The sequence below is a fragment of the Ambystoma mexicanum genome, chromosome 6p, assembly GCF_040938575.1.
Source record: "Ambystoma mexicanum isolate Mex_15411 chromosome 6p, UKY_AmexF1_1, whole genome shotgun sequence".
Taxonomy (NCBI): domain Eukaryota; kingdom Metazoa; phylum Chordata; class Amphibia; order Caudata; family Ambystomatidae; genus Ambystoma; species Ambystoma mexicanum.
In genome coordinates, this window is record NC_090935.1 from 302,508,736 (window position 1) to 302,523,474 (window position 14,739).

Consider the following 14,739-nt stretch of genomic DNA (forward strand, 5'->3'; position numbering starts at 1 on the left):
CAGAACCACCCGCCAGATATCCAGTCTAAACCTGTTGACCAGATCTTGACGGCCTATTTCAAATTTGTAGTGTGAGTATCCAGCAAGAACTGTGCAGAACCAATCTCTTAGTCTAAAATAATCTCATCCCATCCATTTCAACCTATTTAGAACCGCATAGAAATCGTGTGTCCATTCTGTGATTTCAAACCTGTGAAAGTGTCATTTGTCATTCTGAGCTTTACTTTAATTTGAGAAACTACCTCCACTAAATCGTCTGTATCTTTTGAACCATGCTAGGAACGAGATTTAACTTTCATTTTAAAGCTAAGATCCTCAGCTTTCCAACAAGCCCAAACTTTCTACCCCTTATAGTTTTCCTGTAATCGCGCTCGACGCACTCGGAAAAAGTGCAGCGAATTGCAATTTGACTCAAACTTCTTCACCTGTCAAAAATAGCTGTCTTTTGCTTCCCTTGCTGAAATTCGTTTTCAACCTGATAATCCCTCATGAATCATTGCTAGTGTTGACCTGAACTAATTCAAAGTAGCTGTCACCCACCCTGAATCTCCTATAGGGAATTAAAATAATTTTTAGCCTATTTTTCACTTCATTGCAAATCACATTAAAAGTATTTCTGCATGTTTTAAAAGCATACCGGTTGCTCTAAGCTTGCTAGGGGGGAACTAGAATGTGTATTGCATTTGATTATATTCCTGAAAATTGTGTGCTTTCCTTCCATCTCTTTATATTGCATAGGGGGGGAGTGAATTGCCACAAGGGGAAAAGTGATTATATTATTATTATTATTATCTCTTGTTGAAACCATATCAGTTTATCCCTGTTCTGCATTCTTTTCCATCATTGCATTTCCTTGAAACCATAAAGTATTCTCTGCTACCTTATCCGTTCTATACCAACTCCTAAGTGATTAAAAAAGTGTGCTATTGTAATATTATCCGCTATATGATCACTGTCATATTCATAAGTGTGCTATCCAATATTAATTTATTCATAAAAGTGTGATATATATATATATTGTTTAATTTTTCAAATAAATCTTTCAATTTGCAAAACAAACCTACTTCATGGCTCAGTGAGGTCAGGGGGATTCAAAGAGAGGGGCGTTATACAAGGGTTTATCATCCAGATCTATGAACTTGTCATAAAAATATATAAATAAGGGCTTCCCTTGGCCCTCCCAGACGAGTCATTGACTTAGTTGGAGTGCTGAATTGAAGTCACTTAACAGAGTGGGGGCTGGAGCCGGGACGTCTGAATTAGATCTACCACTTGTGCATCTTAATACAGTGTGCTAACTGACAGGATACATAAATCCTGTTGGATCACCACGCTGTGTTACACTGTAAAAGCACCCCTCAAAAGAAGGACGCTCTAAGGAGACGGTCTGTTTTGCAAAATAAAATACTAACTTCTGTAAGTCAGGAAGGAAATCAATTTCCAAAATGACGAACTTAGTAGATATCAAAATAGCCAGAGAGCACCTCTTACATAAGCTATTTGTGAGAGGCGAATGGATGGAACAGGACCAGACGGTGTGGTTGCAGGCAATCGCACCCCAGATCACTGCAACAGGGTCAGACATATGAAGAGAACAGGGTCCATTGCATGTGGCCCTGAGTGAACTATATATGGCCTGTAAAGCCAAAGATGATCACGACAAGATTGTCAGGATAGCGGCATATTTATATTTATATATGCGAGCCATACAGGACAAATGTGCTGAAGGCCAAGATCTGGCAAATAGGCAACCAATGGCATTAGAGAAGGCCCAATCTGACCTGGTCTCTTCTGAGCAGGGGCTGCACAGGAGCCAGGAGTCAGAAAATGAGAGTAGACAGTATCTCATTAAAATCAAAGAGGATATGGGTATCCTGCAACAGGAAAAATCTGACTAGGATACCAGATTTCTGGCCTGCAGAAGGAGTACCAAGGTTTGGACTCCCTACTGCAGAGCCAGAAAAAGCTGGAGCAACAACTGGACTTCAATAGGGCATGCGCAGAGCAGATAGTCACCCTGCAAAGCCACCTAGAAAGCCACCTAGATAGGGAGAAGGCAGAGAGCAACAAACTGATTCTGAAAGACCTGGATACCGAGATAGAATTTGAGGAAGAGCGCCAGAAAGCTGGTGCCCTTCAAAGGCACAAGTGACGACCTGGCGGCACAGAGGCAGGCTCTTAGTCAGGAAAGGGACACCTTAGGCCAGGAAGTCTGCCACTTAAAAAGAAAAATGGAAGAAAATCACCTGGCCCTCCAGGGACTGGGTGACCTCCAAAAAGAACATCAAAATTTGTTGGAGCACACCAGGAGGGTGGAAGATGCTCTGGCAAGAATGGAGCAGGCCACTAGGGATGGGACTCAGGAGGTAACCATCCTGCAGCAAAGACTGGCCCAGTACTCCAAGACTAACCAGGAAGCACAGAGAGAGAATGAGGCTCTCTGCCAGCACAATGATAGGCTCCAGCAACAGGTAGCCACGCAGGAGAGACTGATAGAGTCTAATAAGGCCTTGACTGAGGAACTGAAAGCACAGGCTCTTGCATGGCAACAGGGAGCAGGGGCTGATAGAGATGAGGTTCGCTGGGAAAGGGAAACACCTGAGCATAACCTCAGGAGCCCTAGTACCAGAGGACTTCACCTCTCCCAGTCCCTGGACTCTGCCACCCCCATGTCCCCTGGCGCACATGAGCACAGGGCCACAGTGATGGCAGATTACTCTCCAGCCAAAAGTATGGGGCTCATAGGCTAGTACCACCCAGGAATGGATGGGCGGGCATCCGGTGTGGGCACCTAAGTACAGTGCAATTTAGTGGGGAACCCCAGGAGAGTAGGCCCACTAATGGCATCCTGAAAACCTCTACCCAGTTAGGTCAGTGGGGGGGGTACTCATCAAATCCTGGCAGCAAGGAGGAATCTGAAAACTCCTCTGAACGTCACAGGACACAGGAGACCAGGTCCCCACATTCTGCCAGCCATTCCCAGGCTCGCAGAATCCGGGAAAACCTGGAAGATCAGACGGGCACCTCTGGGAGCAGTGCTTCTGAGTCAGAGGATGAATGGACCAGGGTTACCCAAACCAAAAAGGCCAATAAGGCAAAAAGGGCCTTGCTTAAGGACCCCTTAAAACAGATTAAGGTAATAAGGAGTGTCATTACCCCTTATCACAAGAACGCCAAGTATTCTGTTTGGGAACACTTGGAGATTTACGAGCAAATGATGGAGACTTTCCATTTGAAAGACAGCAGGAGCTGCATTCAGTATGTAAAATGGACATTCTCCCCAGAATACTCCAGTTTCTTTGCAGGGCTGGAGGACCAAAACCATTCAAGATGGTCCACATATAGGGCGGCCATCTTGAAACATTTTTCTGTTCACCGGAATCCCCAAGAGGCTTGTAAGGCAGCCTACAATTTGCAATGTGGGGAGGATCAGGCCCCACAAGAATGTGTGCACGAATTGAAGCGTGCCTTTGCGCAGACTACCAAAAGGGTGCGCACGGACAGTAAAGAGTTTGTAAATACGTTTTTCCATGCCTTACCCAAATACATAATGACCCAGCTAGTGAGAGATTTTCATGAGAAAAGGTCCCTAGACTGGGTCATTGAACAGGCCACCCGGATCTATGAGGTGCAGAAGCCCATAGAAAATAAAAATAACACCCAGAAAAGTCCCAAACCGACCAGCACCCCTGCTGCTGCCAAGGTGGCAGAGGTAAAGGTTGCCCCCATTTTAGATTGGAGATGGGGGGGGGGGGCTAAAAATCTGTCTGCATCGAATAATTCTAAGCCCAGAAGGCCCTCGGGCCAGTCACAAACAGGGAGTCAAGGAGGTAGTCCCACAAATGGGATCCCTCATTCCTCTGATTATGTAAGTCCCCGTTACAAGGGAAACCGACCCATCCTGGGTTATGTGTGGACTCCTCCGGCCCAAGGGGGGGATCCAGCCAAGCACCTAACCCAGGGAACTCCCCTCCTAACTTCCCACAGGAGGGCAGAAATTGCCCAAATACTGGGCAGAACTTTTTTCCCAGGTATTCATCCAATTTCCAACCCCAGAATCATCCATCCTTCTTTCCCCAATTCCCTGAGCCCAGACCACTTACTCCAGGAGAGGGGAGGCCAAGGGTGGAGGGGTACCCAAATCTTCCCAACCCGGGGTACTACCAGAGAAGGGATAGCTGCCCTTCCCGGGATCAGCCCAGCGGAGAAAACTGAACCCCTTATCAACCTGAGCGGGTTTCACAGTTAGAGCGCCAGGTCCAAAATATGGCACGGGATCTGGGTCAAATGCTGAGGGCTCAACAGAACCATCAGATGAGCATGCCGGCGCAGAATGCCCCAACCTGGTGCTCCAGAACAATGACGGGGGCAGCACCCCCAAAACCCACCGGTTCCCAGGGAGGAGGCACAAGGGGAAGGGGGGTGTAAGGCCTTGGAGGAAGCTTCCTTCCCCACTTGTAAACAGCCCCTGGAAACCCAGGAACCGGAAACAAAATCTCCTACCCCTGAAAGTCTACCACCCAAGGAGCAGAGAGAGGTAGGAGAAATAAAGGACCCAAACAGACCCATTTTGTGGAGGAGGTAGAGATCTTCCAATTTGAGGGAGAGGGTTCCTCAGAGGATCCTGGGAAAAGGATCTTCTCCTTCAGAGATGGGGGAACTCCTCCAAAAGAAAAATGGGTCCCAAGAGATCCAAATCCAGACAGGGTAGATGTGGGGATTGAGCTAGCGCCGCCCATCATCTCATCCCAGAACCAACAGCATCAAAATCCCCTGGTTCAAACCCATCCTGGTAACTGCCTCCAAAAAGGGGAGGGCGTCCCAGAACCGGAACCAGGGGAACCCACAACGGCTCTGTTTTCCAGTTGCCAACTTTTTCTTGCAGATTCCCAAGACTCTCCACAGAATTCTGCCCATATCTCTTCTCTTTGCATGTCCAAAACCAGAAAATTGGCCCACCAGTTGTCCAAAAATGTGCATTATATGTGCCCCCTTGAGGAGAAGGATGGAAGATACTATGCCCCATACAAGTACAAGGGCAGGGTACAATTTTGGCACTTGTGGACACTGGATCCCAAGCTACCCTTCTGTCCAAAAGGGCCTTTGATTAACTAAATTCAGGTAGGGGGTAGAGGTACCGAATTCCCCTCACCTCTCTTCCTGGACAACTTCAGAACTTTGACGAGAAGGAAATTCCCATCGAGGGGACTGCAGATTTGGACATTAAAATTGGGCGACACAAGGTGAAACACCCGGTCATAGTAGTGACTCCAGAGGGCGCCCCTTGTTTACTAGGGAATGACCTCCTGAGAAGGTTGTCACCCCTAATAGATTGCGTAAACAAGGTCCTCTGGACCCAGACTATCCGACCAATAAAATTAAAACAGAGTGTCAACCATGTTAGTTTAAACGGCACATGCCACATGGTTGAACAAAAATCTGACCAAGTAGAATTTCACTTCCAGAACAACCAAATTCCAGACGTAACAGTAATATCAGTAGGACAACAGACTGGTGATGGGGGTCCTCTCTATTTCTGAAAATCAACCTTCCTTCCAGTTTAAGGTGGTATTCCACACTGGAAGGAAACACTCTGAAATTCTTTACTAATCCACAATCAGACATTCCCACTCCAATAGTCCAGAAAGATGTGAAATCAGCTCAGAGCCTGGCTGATATTCAGAAAATTGGAGAGCACGCCGACCAGAGTGGCTTCATCACACACCGCTCTACCGCTGATAACATTCGTAGAGCTTTGAATCTGGTGGAACTTGCCGCCCGAGACTCCCGAGAGCTGGTGCTTCTGGCCCTGGATGCAGTTAAGGCCTTTGACAAAGTGGACTGGAACTTCATGAGGCTTACTCTCGAGGCCTTTGGCTTTGGTCCAGAGTTCTGCGCCATGACTCTGGCTAACTATACTGCGCCCAAGACCTTTCTCAGAGTCAATGGCATCCTCTCTCCCCCTGTTGACCTGACCTGTGGAACCAGACAGGGCTGCCCGCTATCCCCACTGCTCTTTGCATTAATCATGGAACCATTCGCCCAACGGATCAGGCGAAACCCGGAGATCAAGGGCTTCCAAACGAACACAACACACCATAAACTGGCCCTATATGCAGACGACGTCTTACTAACCATCACAGAACCCCGCACCTCCTTCCCTCAGGCCCTAGCTGAGATAGAGAGCTATGGAAAGGTTACCGGCTTTGCCATCAACTTCCAGAAGTCAGCTGCCATGGGGGTGGCCCTTCCCCGAGAAGTCCGGGAGGTGCTGGCCCCACTATGTCCGATACAATGGACAACCAAGAGCATCAGTTATCTGGGTGTCCAGATCCCAGCTGACCCAGGGGAAGTCTATCGGGCAAACTTTCTCCCACTGTTCACGGACCTCGAGGCGGACTTAAAACGGTGGGCGGCGCAAGAAATCTCACTGATGGGTCGTATCACGGCCTGTAAAATGAACTTGCTACCAAGGTTCCTATATGCTTGCTCCTCGCTTCCAGTACCAATCCCGGCACCGGCCCTTCAAAATCTACAAAAGAAAATGTCACGGTTCATTTGGAAAGGGAGGAAGCCCAGAATCCCTAGGACCACGATGCTGGGAAATGCTAGACTGGGTGGCCTCGGAGTTCCAGACCTACAAAAATATCAGATGGCGGCCCAACTCGCCTGCATCCGAACATGGCAGATACTCACCAACCGCCCGAGATGGGTGGACCTCGAACAGGCACAACTGCCGCTCCCACTACGTTTTCTCCCGCATATCAATCCCTCTGAGCGCCGCCAGTGGCGGAACCTCCTAAGGTCCACCAAACACTCTATTGCTACCTGGGATAAAGCACTGAAACAAAAGAAAACCCCAGTGGGACTCAGCCCCTCCTCACCGGTGTTCCTGAACCCGGCCTTCTCACCTGGCTGGTCCACCCGGAACTTCAGATCCTGGATAGCGGGAGGCCTGGAGACCCTGGGGCAACTTTTCGAAGGGGGACAGCCCTGCACCTTTAGGCGATGTAAAGAACTCTTCCAACTTCAGGAACAGGACAGATTCACGTACATTCAGCTGCGCCACTGGTGCTCCCATCCACAGACCCGTCAAGCCGCCACCCGTCCCCCCACGGCCATTGAACTGACCCTAAATGATCTCCCAGCCAGGGGGAGCATCTCCACCCTATACAAACGCCTCCAAAATGACTTCCTAATCTCTAAAACCCGGTACATGGCCCAATGGGAGGCGGACCTGGGCCACCCGATCGAAGACCAGCTATGGGTCGACATTTGGTCGCGGGCTCACACTTCTTCATCCTGCATTACGAACAGAGAAGGCGCCTACAAAATCCTCCTTCGATGGTATTATCCTCCCCTGAGACTACACCATATGAACCCCACACTCAACCCGAACTGCTGGAGGCAATGCGGCCAAGTAGGGACTTTCTTTCATATGTGGTGGTCCTGCCCGAGGGCCCAGACCTTCTGGAAACAATGCCTAGCAACAATCACAGACATCACCCAGGTGCGACTTCCCCTGGAGCCCGAACCCATCCTGCTGGGAGCCCCAGTCCCCGGGATCTACCCTAGATCTGGCCCTACGGCCAAACTACTATCCCAATGCCTACTGGCGGGCAGAAACGTAATAGCTCGCACTTGGAAAACCGCAGAAGGACCGCTAATGCCTTTTTGGTGGGCAAAAATCTGGGACATCTTAATCGCAGAGAAGGTTACGGCTGCCGGGGCAGGCCACCTACATCGCTTCGAGAACATTTGGGGCCCAATCTTAGACTTTGATCAGAATTATCCAGCCCTGACATACAAGCCCCAATTAGCCAGGAGAACGTTACGGAACGATGACTCTCAGAGGGGACAGGAAGAAGAAAGTTAAGACCCGGGGGAGGGAAGGGAAGAGCAACCAACTGTATCTCCTTTATGCCATTTGTCGTGAATGATCATATTTTGTACTGTTTTATCCTGCCTGTTTAAAATAAATATTTTGAAAAAAAAAAAGAAAATTGGAGAGCAGTTGTTCATCCCTGTTCAGGTAAATGATGTGAAGGACTCTGTTCTCGCCCGAGTGTGTGTGAACAACGGTAAGAGCTTCATCAGCGAAGCCATGTTCGGCCAACTCCCAAAAGATCCAGCCATTCCCACATTCAAACTGATAGACACATGGGAAATGGATCTGGAAACACCCAATTCCAAACATCTCCTGCCAAGCAGGTGTATGCTCAAAATCTCCATTGGCAACAAGAGCACAGTCCATAACTGATGGGTCGTGCGAGGCATCCCTGCCGCCTTTTACTTAGGCAGTGACATTCTCAATCGCTTTGCCATTACTTTGGACCTAATAAACTTCCAAGCTTGGTCCCGATTAGTGGATAATCCCATGGGTTTTGATGATCCAGAACAAGCACTTAGGTCAGCTCAATTGCTACCTTATGCAGTTGAAATTCAGATTAAAGAGGAAGTCACCATCCCAGAAAAGACCCGACAATTCTCCCTGGAAGTGAAAGTTAAAAGAGGACAAAAATTGAAAAACCCTGATGCTTATATTCATCTAAATGCTTTTCTCCAACATCAAGGGTTAGGGGTAAACCCAACACCATTAGTCAACATAGAACATGACACCATTCCAATAGAGGTGGATAACAGCAATTTAAAGAGTATTACTCTAGCCGCAGGCACAATTATTGGAATGGCGGTTGATGACCGACATTTTTCCATTGATTTAGGAAATGAACTGTTAGGGCCAATCCCCAAGGACTGTTTTGACAGTGACAGTGAAGACAATACAACACCAGACAGGGTCTTTACCCGGCATGGGGGGAACTTCCTGGTGTACACTTCCTGCCCGTATGGTAAGGAAGATGTGACTTGTGACTTCAGGAGGGATGAGGTGATTTTCCAGGTCCATGAGGGCTGCCTTTCCCACCTGAAGCCTCCAGTCCAAATCAGCACTCTGACCAGGGACTTCTCCACCCAGCTGGAGGAGGCTGCTGAGATAGCGAAACCAGAAGTCTTTCCAGGCTTCAGGCAGATGGTGGAAGAGAGAGTCAAACTAGCTGATGCCTGTGTGACTCTGGAACAGAAGCAAAAGTTGAAACAAGTTTTCTTGGATTTCCAAGATGCAGTAGACTCATATGACTGTGGTTGAACCAACATCCACACAACAACAATTCCCACGGACCCTGGCCAGTGTTTGTGAAGCAATATCGCTTGCCTCTCGCATCAATGAAGTCCCTTACTGAAATAATTAAGAACCTTGAGTCCCGGGGGATAATCCGTCCAGTTCACAGCACCTTCAGTAATCCGGTGCTGGGAATACTGAAGCCAAATGACCAGTGGAGACTCTGCGCCAACCTTAGGGAGCTCAACAAACTGGTCCATACTTCCCGATGGCCTCTTCCCTACATTGACCAAGGGCTGGCCCAGATCCAGGGGTCACAGGTATTCACTGCAATAGACCTGACCAATGGATAGTGGACTGTGTCTGTCAGTATGGAGGACCAATACAAACTGGCTTTTACCTTTGGGGGCCAGCAGTACACATGGACCCGGACTCCCTTCGGATACCTCAACTCCGGCAATGAATTCAACATTTTCCTACATAAGGCCATGCCCGACCTGGGTGCAAGGGGTAACCTGGCTTATGTAGATGATGTCCTCATCAAAATGTCATCTGTGGAAGAACACATAGCGGAGATCCGTTATGTCCTGACACAGTTGAGGGCCGCCGGAGCAAAACTTTCATTTCAGAAAGCACAGTGGTGTAGAACCCGTGTTAATTTCTTGGGGCATAAGATTACTCCTGAGGGTCCCTGTCCCCAGGAAAAGAAAGTGGAAGCACTTCAGAAACTAAAAGACCCCACAACTCTGCAGGAACTAAGGAGCCTCATTGTACGACTAATTACAGCAGAAAGTTCATTGAGGGCTATGCAGAGATCACCAGACCCCTGATTCATCTCTTGAAGTGGGGGGGGTCAAGTGGGAATGGGGTCCAGAACAATCCGAGGCAGTAAGACAGCTCAAAAGAAGCCTCTCACAAGCGCCTTGCCTAGCTTACCCTGTCAGAAACAAAGAGTTTTTCTTGGAGACAGGGTTCTCTAAAACATGCTTGACTGCAGTATTATATCAAAAGCATGACAAGGTCAATTAAGTAATCTCCTATGCGAGCAAAACTTTATCCTCTGTGGAGGAAAAATTCAACGATTGTGAGAAGGCACTCCTGGCAACGGTGTGGGCATTGAAGAATTACCGCCCGTTTATGCAGGGGGAACACATCATAGTGGAGACTCCACACCAGCCTCTGCAATATCTCCAAAGTGATAGAATCCGGGCCAGAAATGTCAGTAATTCCTGAATTACTTCCTGGATTATGTCAATGCAAGGCTTTCCTGTGGAGGTCAGATATGGCCAAAACAAGAAGAGTCCCCTCGCGCAAGGTCTGGCTGACTTGCATGATTGTGCCAGAGAAGACTGTCTCGAGGACGAAAGTCTAAAAATCAAGGACAACATGGAGGCATACCTTGATTCCCCCCACAAAGTCTTTGAAGAAGACAAGTGTGAGGGAATGCCCACTGTCTATGTGGATGGATGCTCTTACCATGTTGACAACAACGGGGAAAAAGAACTTGTGGCCGGCGTAGGGAATGCATAGGTGAATGAGTCCCCAGAACCCTCCGCTGGGTACAGGATTGGTCCCCAAAGTAGGTAGGTGGCAGAGTTGATGGCTGTGTATCAAGCCATCCTCCCTACTGTCCAACATCAACTCCACGAACTGGTCATAAGCACAGATTCGGATTATGTACGGAATGGGTTCGTGGAGCACCTGGTTAATTGGAAAACCAGAGGCATGTTATGTGCTAATAACAAACCCTTAAAACATGGGAAGTTAATTGAAAACATTGATGATCTGGTCACCGTGAATGGGATGACCATCTACTGGAAGAAGATCAAGGGTCATTCCAAAGTAGAGGAACCAGACAAAACTGGAAATGACTTAGCTGATCAGCTGGCCAAAACCGGGGCCATCCAAGGGGAACAAATAGAGATTGAGTCCCTGTTGGGGGAAATCCATGTCACTGCTATCACTAGGTCCCAGACAAATGCTCACAATGACCTTTTAACTGCACAATGGAGTAAGGAGACCCCAGATGCTGATTTGATTACGGCACAGAAGGTGGATCCAATAATTGGTAAGTTTTACCAACACATTGAGGACCCTGAGAACTTTCCCCTGACGGATACCGATTACATTGGGAAAGAGGACCTCAGAGTGTTGATGAAATGTCCAAAAATGTTCCGAATCCAAGACGGTTTGTTGGTAAGGAAATCCCAGGCTGGCCATGATCAGTGGGTGGTTCCTACCTCATTCCGAAGCCTGATGTTAAGTCATACCCATGATGCGGTCACAGCCGGTCATAGGGGGTTTCATACAACACTTGAAATCTTAAGAGAGGTTGCATACTGGCCACACATGTGGCAGGACCTCGACCAATACTTGAAGGGGTGTCTTGTGTGTGCACAATTTCAGCCAACATCCCTCACACGCCGTGCGCCTCTCCAGAAGAGGGGGATGACACTGCCATGGTCAGATTTGCAAGTCAACTACATAGGGCCCGTGATTCGCTCCTCTAGGGGGAATAAGTACATGTTGACGGTGACATGCTTATTTACTAAATGGGTGGAATGTCTCCCGGCCCCAAACGTCAAGGCAGAAACAACAGCTGCCCTGATGATCAACTGTTAGGGAGAATTCTCTCTTTAGACTGAATTTCCTAACCTAGTGAGTCCCCCAGCAGCTTTGCTGGATTTCTGGAGTTTGTTTTTTCTCCTGCCAAGAGTGAGACTCTTTTTCTCCCACTCTTGGACATGATTTATGGTGTTCCTTTGACTGTTAATGTGGTTTATGGGCTATGGGGTCCTTTACTCCATAGGGTCTCATGTGTTTTTACGATATGTGTTACACAGCACCTTCCGTGCAGTGACACAGGGGTGTCATAGTGACACCCCACCATAGACTCCATACCCTGGGACTGACTTCTGTCTCCCAGGGCATGTAAAGTCACAATTGGCTTTACTAGTCCAAAATGATTAACAGAAACCGGTACAAACCATCATATTGTGGACGTAGTGGTCGGGGCAATTCGATTGCCCCAGGGTCTGTTAGTCGAGGGGGCACGTCTCCGTCCCCCCTGATCGAGTTTTGGCTGGTGGCAGTGGATACTACTTTTTATATTCGACCGCGAATATATCCCTATGGGATTTTCCCATTGTTCGAGGCTACCAACTTTAATTATTTAATTCTCATAGCCTCGAACATACCGCCGGTTTATTTAATTAATATTAATTCGCCGGTTGGTATTTTTTGCCAGGACTCGATTCTAAAATGGCGTTTGTGTTCTCTTCTGTGACTCCAACCCAAGTCGAGCCCCTTGTTCCACTTTTTGGCGGGCTTCTCCACAGAAGCATCCAAAAGTGGTGCCACTCTGTCTGGGTACAACAGGGGGTGTGGGAGGGGGTTTAGGCACCCTGGACTGAGTTACCTTGGTAACTCAAGTCGCACTCTTGTGTGATTGGCCCAAGTGGTGAGCCGGCCGGCTCACCACTTAGCATGTTTGATTGACAGCTAGGCTGAGTGAATGGGGGTGTGCTGCATAAAAGCAGGGCTTTGGGGACTGGAACTTCAGAAGTCGCCACAGGACCTGAGAATCTGACAAGGGAGAAGCTGAGCCGACCTACCACGACGACACCACCGGTGGAGCCCTGCGGAACCGACTCACCACTTCCCGACGACAGAGAAGATCTCCCGACTGGAGAGGCTTCTTCCCCTGACTGGTGGGCATAACCAGTTTACCTTCTTCTCTTCGCGTCCCAGGCCGTCTTGTGGTCGAATTGCCCGTGCCAAGCACCCCAGCAACTGGATAGCCACTTACAACTGGACCGCGAACAAAAGGACCGCTCCTTTTACCTGAGAACTCCGCGGCTGGTTTCTTCCCTGGCAGTGCAACGGACTCCTGTCTTCCTCCCCGATGAGATCCTCTCTTCCCCCGGACGAAGCACCGACTGCAATCCGCTGCCAGGAACAACTGCCCCCGCTGGAGTCTTCTCACCACTTTAAGGTACCGTGTCTGCCAGGCCTCCCTTTCTAAAGATTGCTACAAGGTAATAATAATCCCTTAACCTTCTGGACTGGGTTGGCCACCTTGACCTTCTAACGGGTCCCTTTCTTTTGGTCTAACTCTTTTTTGAACATTTGCAAGACTCTTGGGCACCTCAACCGTGTGACCTTGGACACATTTCGTTCTGATCCTCTTAAAGTGGATCCGGCCTTCTGAACTCTAACTTCACGTTTTTACTTGCCTCCCTCTCTTTTTTTGTTCTTATGAAAGTGTTGGGATCTGTTTCAATTTATACTCTCCTCTTCTCTCCCTTTTAAAACAAATTATTAGAGTGCCATCTACGTTAAGCGCTCACCGCTGTCTGAAAATAAGTGGGGCTTTACTTAAGACTTGTCTAAAATTCCTCTAAGGGAGTGTATATCTTTTAGTGACCGTGTTTTTTTGGATTGCTTACTATTAGTGCCTGTGTGTTTTTCTAGATGTGGTTTTAAATAAATAATTATATCTCTTTTACACCAAGCTCTGATCAGTGTTTACTTGCTCTACTGTGCTCTTCTGGCCTATTGTGAATACTCTGTATACTGCCTAACTCTTCTTGAGGGAAGTCTGACTGCTCAGCCACAGCTACCAAGTAAATCTGGGTGGTACAGACTGCTACCAAGTGGGTTTACTGCCAAACACCTGTAGTCTTAAATCTTTTGCAGTGGTCCCAGAGGGAACTGCACAGGTTTCTGCCTAACACTAGTGTACAGCGGTGAGATTTGTTTTGGGTATACACTTTAGAGTGCTTTTTGAACACTATAGGACAACTAACCACAGAGTTTAGCACTAAAAAGCTGATTTTCTAACTATGTCTGCTATGGAGAGTTATACCCTAGAATCATTGTCTGCCAAAACTGCTGATTGCTTAAAAGTATTAGGTAGACATAAGAATCTCTCAGCGAAGGGCAAGAAAATGGAACTTATAGAAAGATTGTTAGTAAACCAAAGTCTGTGAGGTACAGAGGAATCTACCCCCCCAGCAAATGTAGAAAACAGTGATGGTATTGATCTGAATCAAAGTCTTGATAATGAGTCAGAAGAGGAAAGTGAACCTAATGAAGTTAGCCACTCTGAGCCTCTGTCTGCCTTACCTACTGTACCTACTGGGTCTATACTAGGTCCTACATATAACCCTGCTTATTTTGAACTCGAAAAAATGAAGCTTGAATTAGAGTAAAAACGTTTTTTTGCTTAATCTGAAAGAAACCAAGAGCTAGAGTTCATTAGAATGAATGCCCAGGCTGAGCAGAAGCAAGCTGAGTTAAGACTCAGAGAAATAGAGCTTAATCATGAACTAGAAATGAAGAAGTTGTCTGTGGAAAATGTTTCTCTCTCCTCTGTTTCCTCTAGGAGTTCCAGTCCCAAAAGACCCCGGATGCCTAAGGAATTATTGGGAGTGTGTATGAACCTAAGTTGGATGTGTTGGATTGGTTAAACATGTTTGAGTATAATCATGGGCTCCAGGACATCACATGGAATGAGTTACTTCCCTGGTTGTTCTCTAGGCTTCCCCCTGTTGCAACTGATGTGGTAATGGATTTGGAGGAGGTGGATAAGAAGGATTATGAATGTGTGAAACTAGCTT